The sequence below is a fragment of the Mixophyes fleayi genome, chromosome 5, assembly GCF_038048845.1.
Source record: "Mixophyes fleayi isolate aMixFle1 chromosome 5, aMixFle1.hap1, whole genome shotgun sequence".
In the NCBI taxonomy this organism is placed as follows: Eukaryota; Metazoa; Chordata; class Amphibia; order Anura; family Limnodynastidae; genus Mixophyes; species Mixophyes fleayi.
The window spans coordinates 153,136,245-153,154,328 of NC_134406.1; the positions used below are offsets into that span (position 1 = coordinate 153,136,245).

At 37.9% G+C, this 18,084-nt stretch overlaps 1 protein-coding gene across 1 annotated transcript in view; it reads right to left on the bottom strand.

The window, feature by feature from the left end:
• The window catches only part of CDH12 (cadherin 12), a 689,066-nt gene that overhangs the window by 272,692 nt on the left and 398,290 nt on the right, over positions 1–18,084 (bottom strand). The window contains exon 3 of the mRNA XM_075212929.1: positions 2,325–2,585. The gene's annotated coding sequence lies outside the window, so the exon portion shown is untranslated. The remainder of the gene's footprint in view (positions 1–2,324; positions 2,586–18,084) is intronic.

Sequence of the window (18,084 nt, forward strand, 5' to 3'; positions counted from 1 at the left end):
CCCCCTGATTACCTCCTCTCACGCACGTATTGAAAACTTCTCCCGCGCCGCTCCCCTCCATTGGAACAAGCTCCCCCGCTCCATCAGAACTTCCCCTAATCTGTCCTCTTTCAAACGAACATTAAAAACCCACCTTTTCCTAAAAGCCTTCCAGTGTCATGCCTAAACTCCCACTGGTTGGCTTCCTCTCTTTCTCATCCCTTCTTCCCTTCTCCCCTTCCTCGACTCCGTCTCCGTCTCTCCCGTCTCATCCATGTGCCTGTCTGTCTTCCCCTCCCTTTAGATTGTATGCTCCTTTGAGCAGGGCTCTCCTACCTCCTGTTTCCATCACTTTTAACTGCGCTCTCCAGCTACTCAGTTCACCTCCTCTCCAACCCTATGTCCTCTGTCTCCTCTCGCTTCTCTCTGCTCCCCTCAGTAACTCTTTACCTGTTATCCGTGTCCACCCTCTTGGGCCATAGTTACCTGCCTGTACTCACTTTTCCCCTCCCTCTCTTTCTTGCTGTGACTGAGCCCCCAGAGTTATAGTGCTTACTGTTACTTGTACTGTGCTGTTTCACCTTGTACTGTGCCATTGTTTGTCCTTGTACGGCACTAAGGATACTTTGTGGCGCCCTACAAATAAAAATTAATAATAATAATAATAATAATAATAATAATAATAATGTGTATAAAGTGTATTGGTGGTCAACAGATGGACTGCTGGCCACCTGTGGCCTGGCGAGTTTTCACCTGCTACCCCCAGCCATCTGCTCCTGATCTGACTTATTCTGTGCTTTGTTATAAAGCAGAGAAAAAGACTGACAAGGAGCAGTTGACTTCTGCATTGCTTGACCACCTTTACTCAATGCAGGGAAGTCACACAGCATACCAAAGGAGGAGAAGGGAGCTCTCTCTCCTTCCTCTGTCATATCCAGCTGTAACAGTAAGTAAAAGTGGGAGAAGTATGAGAGGCAAGTTGGGGAGGTGTGAGAAGTGTGTTGGGAAGGTCTGATGGACATGTGGGGGAGGCATGTTGGCATGTGGGAGAGAACTGATGAGCACGTGGGGGAAGTCTGATGGGCATGTGGGGGAGGCGTGATGGCATTTGGGAGAGAACTGATGAGCACGTGAGGGAGGTCTGTTGGGCATGTGACGGAGGTGTGAGAGGCATGTGAGGTAAGTGTGAGAGGCAAGTGAGGAAGGTAGAGGAGGTGTGATGGGCATGGTGGAAAGTCTGATGGGTGATATCTGATGGGCAGGCACATGAACAGAGTGCAAATTTCATGAGTTATAAAAAAATTATGAAGCACAAATGTACTTGATCCAGTAGGTTCATTAAACTAAGATTTACAATTAGGAGCAAATCCAGCTATTGGGTGCAAAACTTGCATGTGGAGAAACTATTTTTGTACTGCAGGGGTATATAGGGGGATTTTAAAATGCACAACCTGATTTAAAATTGTGAGTGTGCATGGCCTAACCTAACTGTAAAATGCAGATTAGAAATAGTGCAGTGTGTATGTGTATAGAATGCAAGAGCATGCATTATTTGTCCTGCATGAATTTTTTTTTCATTTACAACCCCTTCTATTGTAACATGGTTTGCTTGTATGCAAATTCTTCACCCAGACAAAATTTGTACCTAGCTGTAAATCAGCCCCTAGGACACAAATTTAAGTGCAATAACAGCAAACAAGATACACAACTCTGTACGATGTTACTCGTTGTTAAATAACCTGCACTGGGTATTCCATTCCTAAATAATTCAAAAATAACTTTTTTTTTATCAGGGGTATTTCTGCAGATTTGATGGTGTTATGTGTGTAGGATCTGTCTACTGTATCTTGCATTATTTCTATGCCTCACATTTTGTTTTCCTTCACTGTTTCTTTGTGTAGTTAATTTGTTTAGAATCACCTTTTATTTATGTTAGTCATAAAGATCAAGTGATAGAAAATAAGCTTTCCCAAATGTAGTTTCCTTTTTTCTTACATGTTTAGATATTAAATGTACGTTTCATAAAAAGAAACATAATTTACAGTAACCAATGTTATCTGCTGCACACAGCACTGCATAATAGAGACTATAAAGACATTTAGTTCTAATACAATGAAACCGTTTTAATTTTGTTTACGTTATATCATTTTAACATATGCATTAAAAAAAACAAGTGAAGTAATTATTTCTCTAGAAAATGTGTAGCATCAGCTGGGTCATTGAAAACTGTGCACAGATGGATTTTTATGGGTATATTGTAAGCATTACACATAATAAAAAGACTTTAGAACCATAACAAGTTGTCATTTTTGCTTATAAAAGTAATTTTTTTCCACTCTTCTCACCTGTTCTGTATTAGAAAGTTCCTTTCCACATAGAGAATAGATTTATCTACTAACACAAAGATTCTGAGAGACCCATCATAGCTGACAGTTCCAATGAGACCAAGGTCCGTCCCTGGAAACGTTTATAGTTTCATATATTCCTCATCAGATGCTGCATTTCACAGTTCCATATCTATCTGACACACAGATTTCAAGAAGAAAGGCATCATTTTCAAGCACCAGTTTTCTGGCCCATTTTAAATGGAACTGAATATATATGACCTGTAAAAGACAAAGAACGAAATACAACTATATTAAAAATATATATAAAGATAGCGAAGAGTGCCAAAATATACATCATTACTACTGAAATTATGTCAAGAAATATAGTTAATTTCAAAAAGATATTATTTATAATTTAATGGTCCAAGGTGATTCCTTCTAGTATCCTTTAATACAGCGTTTCTCTAATTCGTTTCTCAGGGACAACTAACAATGCATCTGTTTTCCAGATCTTCTAGCTAGAGCACAGGTTTATTAATTACTGATTGATGCATTTTAAAATATCCACAAGTTGGACTAATTATTTGACATTCTGAGGGGTAGACCTGCAAAACATATAGTGTTAGCGCTCCCTGACGATCTGATTTAAGAAACACTGCTTTAGTGCAGGTAAGATATGGCTTGTAACTGAAAAACACTCCAAGGAACTGCAACTTTTATATGAAGTGTCTCTATTTCTGAGAATTTTCTGAAACTTTAGCAAATATACTGGTGACAGTTATTAGCATATTTTAAATGTAAAGAAATTTGCATTGCAGACTTAGTGGTCACCAAAAAGTAGTAGAAGACTAAGGCTGGGATTTACTAAAGTACAGTTTCACCAAACCGCAGGTTTCCATGTTTTTTATGTGTGGTATGTGAATAGTGTGATTTACTAAAGACAAAACCTAAATGGAAAAGCAGCATACAAAACCACACAGACTCAAACCACATTTGCAGTTTGCAGACCTTGCTGGGCTACGAACTGGCCCATTTATCAAAGGGAGAAAAATTATATAGTAGTGGCAGAGGAGATTGCTCAAACATGCTGTTGCCACTTGACTGATATAGAGCAATAAAAACTATCCTCCCTTCTAATAAGCAAACAAGCACAGAGCTATGTAGTCTTTATTGTTTGCCCCCAATCAGAGGGCTAAAAAGCAAGGGATTTTCTCTGGTATTGGCCATCGGCAAACAAGCTACATTGACTTGGTAGTTATAACACTAGTAACAGGGAGACAGTCTGCTTGTGTCTTACTGTCATAGCATTAAAGAGACCAGCCTGTTTAGCATCAAGCTTGATCCTTTAGGGGGATGGAAGAAAAAATTAGCGGGCCAACTCACATAGATTATTGATTCAATACTGAATAGCAATGTTGCCTATCTGGTACACCTGGCTGGTGGGTACCAGCAGGGCTGCCATCAGAAACTGTGGGGCCCAGTACTAATTAATCTGATGGGGCCACCCTCCACATACATGTGCACCCCTCCATCTTCGCCATAAATGCGCCCCCTATTCCTCATCACAGTACATTGCCCCCCACTCCCTTATCACAGTAAATGTTTCCCTCCCCTAAAGTAAATGTCCCTCTCTCCCTTCCCCACAATCACAGTTAATGTCCCCCTCTCCCCCCCACAGTTTAAGTCCCACCCAATCACTGTTAATGTCCCCTTCTCCCCCCCAATCACAGTTAAGGTCCCCTTCTCCTTCTCCCCCCTCCACAATTAAGGTCCCACTCTCCCTCCCCACTCCACAGTTAAGGTTCCCCTACCTCCACAGATCAGGTCCCCCTCTTCCCCCCTCCCTCACTCCACAGATAAGGTCCCCCTCTTCCTCCCTCCCTCCCTCCACAGATCAGGTCCCCCTCTTCCCCCCTCCCTCCCTCCATAGATCAGGTCCCCCTCTTCCCCCCTCCCTCCCTCCACAGATCAAGGCACAATTACTGATGCACAATTCAAGGGAATGGTTCACAGCTCCTTGCGGTGCATAGAGTAGCAAATTAAATTCATAGGTATGCAACAGGGTATAGGGTGTCTACAGATTCCCAGCAGGGAAAGCACATACTAAACTACAGGCAGGTATCACAGGATATAATAGCCCAAAATGTGCAGAAAGGGTACCATGTTGATGCCAGCAAAGGGATCCATGCATATAGCAGTCGATAGACCTATATTCCACACAGCAAATGGGCAGAGACTGGAGCTCTATAACTTGCACTAACTAGTGAGTAGCGGAGGTGAGATGTAATACCGTGTCTAGGGGTGGGAAAAAAAGCACTCACCACCCGACCATCAAGCAAGCACAAGGACAAGCGGTGTCTCCAATGCTCTCCCTGTCCCCCCCTTAAACAATTATGGTCCCCCAGGCTCTCCTGCTCACCCCCTCAAAAAAATAGCATCTCATTAACTTACCTGCTCCTCCTCGATGCTGCAGCTCTGCCTCCCGGTCACTGATACACTGGGAGTGTGACACGCGGTGATGACATCACCTCGCCGGCCGCACTCCCAGCCTATCAGAGTCTGGGAGGCAGAGCTGCAGCATCGCGGAGAAGGTAAGAAAAAAAAGGGGAGGCATGTTCAGTGACTGCGGGGCCCGGAGAGTCCAGGGAGTCCGGACAGACAGAGAGGTCTGTCCGGGCCCCCTAGTCTGTCTGGGTCCCTCACAGCAGTACTGGCCATACCCCCCTGATGGCGGCCCTGGGTACCAGGGTAAACTGAATAAAAATAAAGTGACAAACTGCTATAGCACTACAAGTGCAAACATGCATTAACAGTCCTTGACTGTTATTGCATTCTGGTGCTTCTAGCACATTAAATGCTACTCTGTTTATAGTGTGTCCAAGCCAAAAGGGGATATACAGTAATGCTGAGCATCCCATGAGGTTTTCCAATTAAAAAAATAAATAATTAAAATTTCTATTGGCCAACTGGACTGCTTCTTAGGAGCACAAGTAAACTAAATAGCTGGGCAGTCAATCACAAGCTGGTTCTCATGTCACTCAGTCAATCACAGAGCAGCCATCTGGCCTCTTAAGCTGGACAGACCAGACATTACATATGAAAAAAGCGCTAAGTAAAGCCTGATAATTCACATCTAATTTTACCATGCTACTTAGTGGTTTAGAAGCCACTACAACTCAGATGTGGCTTAAATTACAGCTTTCAAATCACAGATTGCTAAATCCTTTGGATTGGGTCTGAAAACCACTTCTAAGGTTCGGAGGTTTGCAAACCACAATCAAAAGTGGCACTTAGTAAATGCTGGCCTAAAACGGTGAAGGATGTGGAGTGAGTGGTGAATATTCATGACTCAGGTGAAAAAGGAGCTAATAAAAACTAACAAGTCTATCTAAAAAAGTAGTTTTTCTTTTTTAAAACATATCTTATAAACTAGTGGTATATAAACAGTCCACATACCAACTGGTGTTTTACAAGCATTTATACAAGTATTTCAGATCGAGGCTTCATGAGCGGACAGTCAAAGCTGTAAAGGGAACCTTCCCAGAGACGTTAGATTACAGTCTAACCATGAAGAAGGTGTGAAGGTGGAGTCACATGTTCCCTGCATCAATAGAGGAATGGAAACTTAATGTGGATAATTTGCTTTACAGCTTTGACTGTCCACTCATGAACTCTAATTTGTTCATTTATATAAAGACTTTGTTTCAGTTGTTCTCTTATATCATTGCCACGTCCAACTGCAATTTCCATTTTAAGCCCGCTGGCCTGTAGTGTTTTATATACATACACTTGTTGGTGGTTACATCTAATAATTTGGAAAAAGCCCAATCGCTGTCTATCTTTGTCAAACCAAATCTATTTAAGTGAGGTGCTGCCCTTAGGGGTCTGAAAGTTCTCTCAAACATTCACAGTATTCTGAAGCAAAGGATGTTATCCCTGGCGCTCCATCACTTAAAAATATGATAATAATGCCACAAACTTGTGCATAACTTGGTATTGTATTTATTAAAAATGCTAAAACATATATATTTTCTGGCCAGAGTAAAGATGAACATCCAGACGTAGGTTCTATAATCTATTACTGCAGGATGAATAAAACATGGATCTGATGAAAGGCTGAAACATCAAAATGTTCTCCACAATATATAGAATACTTCAGCCATTAAAAATTATTATCAGTACAAAGTTCTAAGTTTCTAACTGAAGTTTCTTTTCAATATCTTGCAAAAGTCTTTAAACTTACAGTTTAGGAGATAGAAAGTCAGAAACCAGATAATCCTTTTAAGGTTCATTTTTGCATCCACAGCGAGCACTCTAGCTGCGATGTCCCATATGTTTGAACTCCGTTCTGTGCATGTGTGTCCTGCTTCCTCAGGGATAATTTTGTTCACAAAATTATCCCTGAGGAAGCCTCAGTATATGAGGGGAATCGCATTGGATATTACACTATTAACATAAGCACTTACAACTACTGCATCGTTGGGTAAATATTGTTTGGAGAATTGAAAGATCTACTGGCGTTGTATGGCTAGGAACAGACCTCACTCAGCACCAAAGCGGAACTAAAAATCTAAGCACAAGTTTCCTGTTGGACCAAAGAAGGCAGGACACATAATAAGCTCAAAAGCAACACAAGTTCTACAAAATTTTTAAGTGCACTGGTTTATACACACTATGAGAATCATATCTCAAAAGCCAAAGTTTCGAGATGTTGGACTGTTAAGGACAGAGTAGTGTGAGGTCAACTGCAAGAACCACTTCACTAGATGTTCACCTTTAGTAGCCCCCTTTTTGAGGAACTTTTATGTTCCAGAGTACTCGTTTGCCCCCAGGACTTAGGCCCGGGTAGTAGCAGTCATTGATCTAGCACCTGCCTGGTGGAAAGGACAGAATACAGTAGGAGGTAATGAGCAACAAGGATATATAAGCAGAACTCTGAGACAGACAGGTAAGGGTTAATATGGAGTAGTCAGACACTTGTCTGATGAAGTGGACAGCACACAGCAGCAGGTAGTGAGCAACCAACTGTAAATAGCAGAAGTCTGGGCCAGACAAGCATGGATCAAGAGTAGAGAAGACAGCGGAAACCTTTAAGCAAACCAGGGGTCAGGGCAGGTAGAGATAGGAGAGCAAACCTGTTTAACAAAGCCTAGAGTCAGGAGTCAAGAAGACAGCAATTCTTATAAACAATCTGAGTCAAACACTGATAGCAGAACAGGTCAGAATACAAGGCACACTAGGTCAAGGAGAAACTATCACCAGCATTGGTATGCTGCCAGGAAGTGGTTTATAAAGGCAGCAGCACCAATCAGAACTGCAGGATGATTAGCTGCATGAGTGTGGTAGGTGACTGCATACCTAAGGGATGCAAAACTGAGAATTTAATGAAGCTTGTAAATATTTGCTAGCAACCAGCTGAATCATTGAGGCAGGAATGCTCCTACACATATTAGTAGCAGTAATTGCACAGATGATATATGAAAGAAACAGGGGAGCGCCTATTTCTTAACAGGGACAAAGAAATCGCAGTTCCTTGTTTACCAGTCTAAAATTACATCTGCCGGTGTGGAAAGAGGATATATTTTCCTGAGACATAGAAGACATTTAATATGCCTTCCACCTCAAGGATTCTGTTATGAGTTTCTGCCATTTCCAATTGGAGATTAGAGCTAACAATTGATTGTTTATATGTTTGATGCACTTTTATATCACTGTGGTTTGTGAGTGTATTTTAATTATTTTTATTATCTTAAGTAAAGCGTATAATGCAAGATTACTTTAATCGTACATCTAGCGCTCACTCTGTCGCACATCAGGATATGGATAACACATCTAATGGTATTGTTTCTCAGAACCAAAGATAATGACATATAAGAAGATTTTTTTCTGAGAACCAATACCGTTATAGTTGTTATTCATAGCCTGATGTGCGACAGTGTGAGCGCTAGATGTACGTTAAAATTTGTTTTCTCTGTTATATTGTGTTAGAGGAAAGTGGATTCTCTTTAAATGTACTAGGCAGCACACTCTTAGGAGTGCCATACTGACCAGTCTCTTTATAAGAATATTTATGCAAGATTTCTTGTTTTTCCCTTGTTACATGAATCTCTGACCCTAATTGGTAGCTGATCCTTTGAGCTGCATTGGGGGATTCCTAAAAACAACAATCTGAGAAGATCTCATTTACATTTCTTAAAGTTGTCTAAACAGTGTCACAACATGAGGGCAATTATATGGGGTTGGTATGAAGTAGGTTGTCACATACCCACCCAATTATCGTGTTTTTCAGTGGAAGCTGTATACATTCAAAGTGGTGTTTACTTGTGTAGCATTAATATCTAGATATATAAGCTTGTATATCCCACCATCTCAATCTAGATATTCTAACCCATGTATCATAGAAGGTCGTAAAAACACTTCACTATAATCCCTTTTTTCTTCCCACTTGCTATATATTCTGAACTTGGAAGAAAAAGAGGTGTTAGTTAAAGAAGGGTCATGAGAGAAATAGAGACTTTTTACAATGCAAATGTTTTTTGATATTTCATTCTCATTTACAGTATATATACGCCAGTGCCTGCATTTGTCCTTAAAAAATTGGTATACATTGCAAGCACTGTTTATGTTTTTAATAATTGATTACCTTTTTATAATAAATTGTTGATTATTTAATTGATCCACAGATATGATTTATATGTTGTAAGAAGTTGTGTATTATGAATATTTGGTGCTGCTCACCTCTTTTTTATTCTTTTGGAATGTTTTATAGGATTAGCAGGTCCTGTTGACAGCTGACAATATTTGGATACTCTACTCATTATTGTTTCAGCGTTCATGGAATTTGTATTGATCTTTGCTTGTATAGATAAGTATTGGAGGATCAAAGTGTGTCAGGGAAAATTAAAATCCAATACCTTTGCAATTATTACCTTATTTCTCTCTTCCCCATTGCCTACAAACTACATGAGTGACTTGTTTAAAACTGCCTATCTCACTTTCACTCCACTCACTCTGTACTTGACTTTACAATGCTTCTGCCACAAAACATTTTACAGAGACTGTCATCACAAATGTGGTCAATGATCTTCTTACAACAAAATCAAAGGGTCATTTCTCTTTACTCATTGACCTGAACCTCTCAGCTGCTTTCAACATCTTTAATCATTCTTTTCTCCTACAGACTTAATCCATTGGCCTTTGTGACACAGTTTTTTGATGGTTCCCTTTCAACCTATACAACCATCCCTTAATTGTTTGTGGAATATCTCAAAAACATTATCATTTACACTCCCACTATCTTTTGTGGTCCCACAAGGATTTGTATTTGGCCCTCTGCTATTGCCTCTGTCCTGTGCCTCGCTTCTTCTCTGATAACCACTTATCACTCCTGACTACAAGACTTCTCCTATGCTGCTCTCCACCTATAGAATTTCCAACCATACTCAATCAGTCTCTCTCTCCCAGTCTTCAAATCTTGAAATTTCTATATACACACACTTCTTTAATAGAGCCCCTGCCACTTAAACTGGACACACTGGTATACCATCACTATTATTCGAACTTTTACCCTGAGCCACACTCACTCTTCTTGTCTCAGCTCAGGCCTTTTCCCACTAGATTGTAATCTCTCTTATAATCAGGGCCATTGTTACCCTTAATTTTCATATATGCATTTTTTTTGCCTACCTTATGTGTCTCTGTTTTACATATGCTCTGTTTTTCCCATTGAATGAAGCTGTGGACTACTGTGGTGTCAATTGTTCTAGTGTCCAAATGAACAGCCCAGATGCCTTAAAATGTATAATAATAGCTAACTTGCACAATTGGGTAGAATACCATTCATCATCATCATCTCTTTATTTATATAGCACCACTAATTCCGTAGCGCTGTACAGAGAACTCATTCACATCAGTCCCTGCCCCATTGGAGATTGCAGTCTAAATTCCCTAACATACAAACACACAGAGAGAGACTAAGAGCAAATTTATAGCAGCCAATTAACCTACCAGTATGTTTTTGGAGTGTGAGAGGAAATCGGACCACCCGAAGGAAACCCACGCAAACACGGGGAGACCATACAAACTCCACACCATTTCCTTGGCGACTGCACACTTGCAATATATGTTGAAGCATATGGTTACGGGCTGCATGGGAATTTTTCAGATTTGTAACTGCAAGAAAATCCCTCATGCATTAAGCTCAAGGCTAAGAATGAATTTACAACTTTACCTTGAGCGATAATGCAATTTTAAATTAAATATCTCACATTAAGAGCTGTAAGTTTTTAATTTATGTCTTGATAGCTTATTAAAAGATCATTATTAAAAAAACTGATACTGTAGGGAAAATAATTCAAATACATATCTGCAGCACTAGCCACATATTTTTAAAACTTGTGACAGTGGAAATTTTGTGCTCCTGTGTGCAGTTTGCAAATTATTTGAAAACCAAATGTTACAGTGCTTCAAATTTATGAGACTGCAGTAGACTACCAAATGTTGCAGCAGAGAGAATACATAACGTTGGAGAAAGCTAAGTCTATAAAATATCACAGTTACTGTCTTATATTTTATCTAAAATTTTTATTGTTAAATTCATTACAGAGAAAATACAATCATGCAACTGTACTATATTACACGGGACCACAATCTCAGCAACAGTTATAGCCACAATTTTCTTTCATTTTCAATTTCATCAGGAATGCAGTGCAATTAAAAAAGGAATAAATAATATTAAGAAAAGATCTGCATATAATCCTCTTTGTTTCAGAATTTCTTTTCATAGCTGTATTTTATGCTCAATGTATAATAGATTGATTTTAATGTTTCATATTTTTTGCAGTAAAAGCTGCAAATCTGTATGTTTATGACTCTATTTTGCCAAAATAATAGCAAACTTTTCAACCATTGGTTACAAAATTAAAGCACTTTATTATTATTTTATAGTTTGACTTCAGTTGCATCCACAAGTGAATATTAATGTATTTTTAAAATGTCTAGACGTTAGTTATGTCTTATTTAAAACATAGAATTGAAAACAAAGTGAAACTCTTGTATTAAGTATTTTAGATCATTAGTCACCAAAGATTTCAGGGATAGTAGGGGCATTAGGATTTACAGGCAAAAAAATCATGGAGTGTAACTGTTTGCTGGCTGGTACTGGAAATTATATTTAGTACTGAGTTGCCCCAAATCGTCTCATAAAATAAATTAACTTACAGTTTGCATCTTAAAGTTAAATCCAAGTCCTAAAATAGTCTAATGCATAGTCAGGTATTAGGTCAAAGAATAAATCTACTAAAATTGTACTAAAAATATTTTGCATTCCTATAATGACATCATTTGTAGTAGACCAGAATTAATATATACTTGCAGAAAATGTATTTACTACCTCTTTTATTGAATACATGATCTCTTAAAAATGATTTGTCTTCCAGCTACGTGTTGAAGTAAATGAGAGTGACATAATGGCTTGCTTATTAACATGCATTTTATTTTGTTTTACATTAGAAATAAAGACATTTTTGGAGATGGTACTATTTTTTAAATAAGTTGTGTATGATGATACATATTCATACAATATTCATATAAAGCTAAATTATCACGGAGAGTTTTGTGAGATTATAATTCAGAAGAAATTAATTAGCTGTTCTAAAAAAATGGAATGTGTCCCTAAAGGTGTCTGCAATCATAATAATACATGTTTTATTGTACAGAACATACTATGTAAGTGAAACATTTCTAGATACAGTATATTGTACTTTTTATTCTCTATTGTCTGAGCCATCTTAATGAACATTTACACTGTTAACTAGATCACAAATTAAATGTATCTTATAATGGAGAACTGATTCCATAATCACAAATTAAGACATTATTTTGAATGTCAAGGTATTATACTGATGGTGTTAGTATAACTGATCTGCAAGTACATTTCAAGCATATGGACAACTTTCAGAGAAACTGTTCAGCCAATTTTGAGAGAAAGAAATTTAATGACAGAACTTTTTCCCATTGGATCTCTAGCCATATAAAACTAAAGCCTAACAGAAATGTTATTAATGAATCTTATCGTGAGTGAAGCAGTGTTCTTTTCTTTACAGTAAGTTTTTAACATTTACCAATTTTGGAATATTTAAGACTAAACATTACTATGGGTTGCGGAATTCACACATGTAAACTGTCAGCAAGGACACAACATTAAACAGATCTCCGAGCACCACAGTGTCCTCACAACCAATGTAAAAATACATTTTAAACTGAGTGGGGTACTGATAATGGCCTTGACCCCTTCTGTTTGCAAAGCTACAGTGTACAGTGTTATTTATTGCTGTTACAGGCACCTCAGCACTCTCAATAGTAAAATAAATGAATACATTTGCTGCCCCCTTGTATTGTAACAGGCAGTAATAAAATTGACTAGCACTGTGGGCTCTACCTTGACCCACCTGATGCAGTGTTAATAAAATAAAATGAACCCTGCCCTCATGTGGGTTCTACCTAGCCCCTTGTGCTGTTTTGATGGGAGGAAAATTATAAATCAATAAAGAGTGTAATTTTCCAGCCTCATCTGGTGTGGTGTTGGGCTTGGGCAATATGAATGTCCATTATGAATGTCCATAGAGTGTCTTCCTGACCCCTTGATCTGGTAGAAAAATCAATGAATGCTACCTTCAGGGTTCTACCAGCCTGGTGTATTACACAGCATATGGTGATTTAAGCCCTTGATTGTCTCTTGATGCACAATAATCCAATCAGAGGAAAAATATCCAAAGGAAAACAACATCACTACCCCCTCTCCCAAAATAAGATAAAAAATCCTCTTTCTTGAGTTATAATAAAAACAACATGTTAATACTTCTATCCATTCTTAACTGTTGCACCAGTATTTATTTATCATATTTCTTCTTCTTCTTCTTCTTCTTCTTCTTCTTCTTCTTCTTCTTCTTCTTCTTCTTCTTCTTCTTCTTCTTCTTATTATTATTATTATTATTATTATTTAATACTGTTTAATTATATAGTACGGTTATATTACACAGCCAGTATGACACTGACTTAAAAGGTTCACAGTTGAGAGTCTCTAATACTGTATAGACTCTCCTTCTGAGTTCTGGTTGGATAAAAGCTAGGCCAATCAAATTGTGATTATGAAAATTGCAATATTTTTCCCACCAATTCTCATGTAACTGGTTGAGACAGTACTGAAGAGAGGTGCAATTGAGCAGAAGACAGAAGAAAGAAGATGACAAAAAAGCAGAAGGTGATGCAAGAAGAGGATTAGAAGAAAGGAAGAGTAATGAAAAAAATATAGATTTTTTAAACCAGCAGTATAAGGAGTATATTTTTTTTTTGTATGGCTATTTGTGTTTTCAGAAGGGGCCTTATCAACAGCCCATTGTCTTTTTACAGTGGACAGATGTGGGTTTTAACCCTACGCATTGTTGTTTCTATGGCTATCGGAATATGCAGCCATACCTATAGATGGCAATTGGTGCTTCAAGAGTGACGGTCAGCAACTTATAAGAATGGTTGCTGATGGATGGATGATTTCAGAATTCATTAGTATGGTGTGATATGTATAGAGGATGAAATACAAATGTATGTGTAGTGCCTTCAAGGTCTATTCTGATGTACTGAGGGATAGTCTAAAAATTAAAAAAATAAAAATTAAAGTTAAAAATGTAGTAAAAATGAAAAGTTATCATTTAAAAAAATACATACACACTTATTTCTAGCCCAAAGTAAATAGGAGAAATAGGAGAACTAATGGCACATTGTAGATGCACACTAAATGCTTAAAATAATCAAGAATATAGTTATGGAAAAGTGTTATGTTTCACTATGTCTCATTTCTCTTTAATCTCGAAAACAAGACTATATATTTAAAACACGACCAAAAGAAAGTCCTATCTGTTACACTAACATAAACATTATTGCTATTTAACCAGTAGATACGAAAAAATGTACTATGCATCTGCTGACAGAGCTACAAATTACCCATATCATTAAGGGGCTATGAACACCTTGTCCAATACACTGGATCCTAGAGGTGACATAGAGCTGATCTGGCTCTCCCATGTGGTTCTCCATTTATAGATTACTATTAATGGTGAGGATATCACTATCATAAGAGATCTATTACTACAAAGATTCTAGGGGCTTGGATCAGGCATCCATGTCCTATCATGGCCCCTGAAAATATAAGTGTTAAAAAATAAAAAATAAATAAAATACACTATAAAAAGTCCTTTTCAACAGTCTAATATGATGTCACTATTTTTTTTTTACATTGACACAGCTTTTTTTTGTGTGTGTCACACTCTCATGTAACAAGCATGATGCAGAATGTATTAGATCTTCAACCTATAAAACCATCACCCCAGTTTTTGTCTGAACAGTCTTGTCCCTTTCCCTACTTCGTTCAAATCACTTAGCAATATATCACCAAAATAAAATGAACATGTCTATCTTTGATTTTGAGCCCTATAGTTCCATCAAATGTGATAAAAGGACACATATGTGATATTTGGGAACCTACGAAGACCTATCATATTTATCCAAAAGTAATTTTAAGAATAATTAGAAGTGTTATTTCTTATTTAGCCTATTTTTTCCTATCAAAAGTCTCACAAATTCAAAAGAAATTTATTCTAATGTATCAACAAAAACTTATTTCTCCAGAAAAAGTTTTATTCCCAGGGAAACTATTGAAAAAACATACAAATTGATCTAGTCATACAGGCGCGAAAACCCCTCCGGTCATTCATTATTTAAACGTGCCAAAATATTTTGATATGTTGTGAAAAGCAATCCTACATTGAAGTCACTGACTTGGATCACTAGACTACTTTCTAAGACTTTTTTTTTCTTATTTCCTTTACTGGTGTACATTTAAAATGCACAATATGTAAAGCCTTCAGAGATGAATTACACCAATGTGACAGGAATGGAACACTCCCCTTTCACTTCACCCTGTCACCATGGTAGAGATTAAGTCCTTATTAACAATGTGCTCCTCAAGCTGAAAAAGTGCAGCATTCAAATGCTTCCATGTGACACCAACCTAAGACATTAGCATAGAAGCTCATATTCAGCAAATGCTGATGTAAGTCTCAAAACCCATTTATCCCCTTCACATGCATAGGATTTGTTTTAAAATAAGTGTTTATCTATCTTGATTAATATGTTTAATTTCACATTAACAGAGTAAGCGCTATGCTAGCTGCGAAAATATTGAACTAAAAATGGTATTTGATAAAACTAATGAATAAAATAAAAACGTTTGGAATATATATGATGTAAAGCCAAAAAACATTAACCTGATGTAACAAAAGCTAACTGGTTAATGCTCACAATCTTTTCTGAAGCTTTCATGTCTAAAATTGTTCTAATGTGCATTAAATTGAAAGAGCTTAATACATAAATGCATACTGTTATAACCTAAATATTTAAACTCCTTTCATTGGGAAATTTTGCTTATGTACACTAAGGATTTAATTCACCATGGATTCATGCATGAACCATGGTAACATATTTTAATGAAAAATACAGCACATTAGCAAAGTGATGAAATCAATATGCGGCATACCATATAGCTATGACTATGGGCCATAATCCATTACAAATATGTCCATTAGAAAATAAGTATCAACAGCTCTATTTATCATTTAAATACAGATGTATAGCTGTCTCTATAGATAAAGTAACCAATTGGGCTAATGACTGCTAAGTACAGTAAAACATACAATTCCGTGTGGGTAGAAATACTTTTAAATGAGACTGAAATACTATATTTGTTATGTTTGTGCTGATAATAGCAGATTCTAGTTAGATTAGATTGCAATTACACTTTTCCCAAAAAACACATTACTTTAAAATGAACATTGAAGCAATTTGCAGCTCTTTCAGCAGTATAGATGGACTTGTGCAATCTGGCACTAGATATAGGATGCAATGAGCGAAAAAGTAAAATATTGGCCCAGATCTATTTACAAATATCTGATAGCAATTTACTCCATAAGTTATAGATGGCTAATATATTATGGTCTACTAGAAAACATTAGAGAACAGATGGGTTCAGCGTTATTACATCTGTTGCTATTGTAGCATGCCAAGTTTGCAGAATTCTCTGCACATGCCACTAAGATTTCCTTTAATAATATAGAATTAGTGTTGTGCAGGATCTGGCTGCTATGCCTCGTACTAATTTTAAACCTGTTACAAAAAAATATTGTGTACCCTTTCTTTAATAACACAGACTTGAAGTTTTTATGCTTATAGAATGAACAGAACACTCTGGTGGCAGGTGCTGGCTGGCAAATTTAGTTTGGAGGTCTGCTCTGCACTGCAACCTATTAAGAACTTTTTAAAGGAAAAAAAATCATGTAGCCCAGTGACCAGCCCATGGTAGCCCACTGTGGGAATAGATGCCCCCTTGGACCCCAGCTCAATCAGCCCCTGGTTGGCATGACTGTTGATATAAGTTTCTCATTTCTAACACTGCAATTCAGTACAAAATTTGAACAAAACCACAACTAGTCAGTAATTAGCATTTGTGTCTATTTGCTCTAAATTTCTTTGACAATGTTGCTATTCAGACTTACAATGTAGTTACTTTTGGTAGAATGGTTGAAGAATTTGTCTGTAACCTTTGAAAAGTGTGTCTACCATAGCCAAACTTAACCAAAAATTGTATACCTTGAGCAACAGAGCAAGCAAATTATTAGCTCGCAAACTTCGGGGGAAAAATGCTATCAATCGGATAAAAGTATTACACACCGATTGGGGTGATTGTATTTCCAACCCTTTAGCCATTGCAAATCAGTTTGCTACTTATTATGGATGGCTCTATAATCTCAAGGACGATCATTCTCTGATTCACTCCACGGTGAAGACCATCAGAGATTTTCTGGACCTAATTGATCTCCCCTCTCTGTCCTCTGATGTAGCTTCTACTCTGTGCTCGGACTGGACGGAGGATGAGGTCAGAGCTGCCATTATATCTATGAAGTGCAGTAAGGCCCCAGGCCCTGATGGTTTTACTCATGACTTCTATGCCTCCTTCCAGTCTGCCTTGTTGCCCGACCTCCTAACTTTATTAAATAATGCTACTCGAGATGCCTTCCTACCTGAGGAGATGCTTCAGGCACAATTGATCACAATATCCAAACCAGGCAAGAACCCCTCTCACTGCCACAATTACCGGCCTATTGCGCTCCTTAATTCAGACTTCAAAATATTTGCCAGGCTCATCGCAAATAGGCTGAATCCCATCTTGCCGCTTCTGATTAATCTAGATCAGGTGGGTTTTGTGCCTGGTAGACAGGCTCCAGACAACACAAGACAAGTTATCAATATCTTGGAGACCCAAGCAGCCGAATCTGTACCCCTGCTGCATCTCTCATTGGACACTGAAAAAGCATTTGATATGATCAGTTGGAGTATTTGGGCATACTCACCCCCTCGGACCCTTTACAAGTTGTTGAATGTAATTATCAACCATTACTGACAGTTTGATTCCCTTACCAAATCCTGGGCGAATTATGAGATTTCCTGGTTAGGACGGGTGGCTTCTCTTAAGATGATGCTGCTCCCAAAGATCCTGTACCTATTCCGCTCTATCCCTTATATTGTTCCCATGTCAATATTAACATATTTTACTCTATCGCCTTCAGCTTTGTCTGGGGTAGGAAACGACCCAGGCTGTCTAGGGACCAAATGTGTCGCTCCAAGCTTAGAGGTGGTGTTGCTGCCCAAAATTGGAAGCTTACCAGCAAGC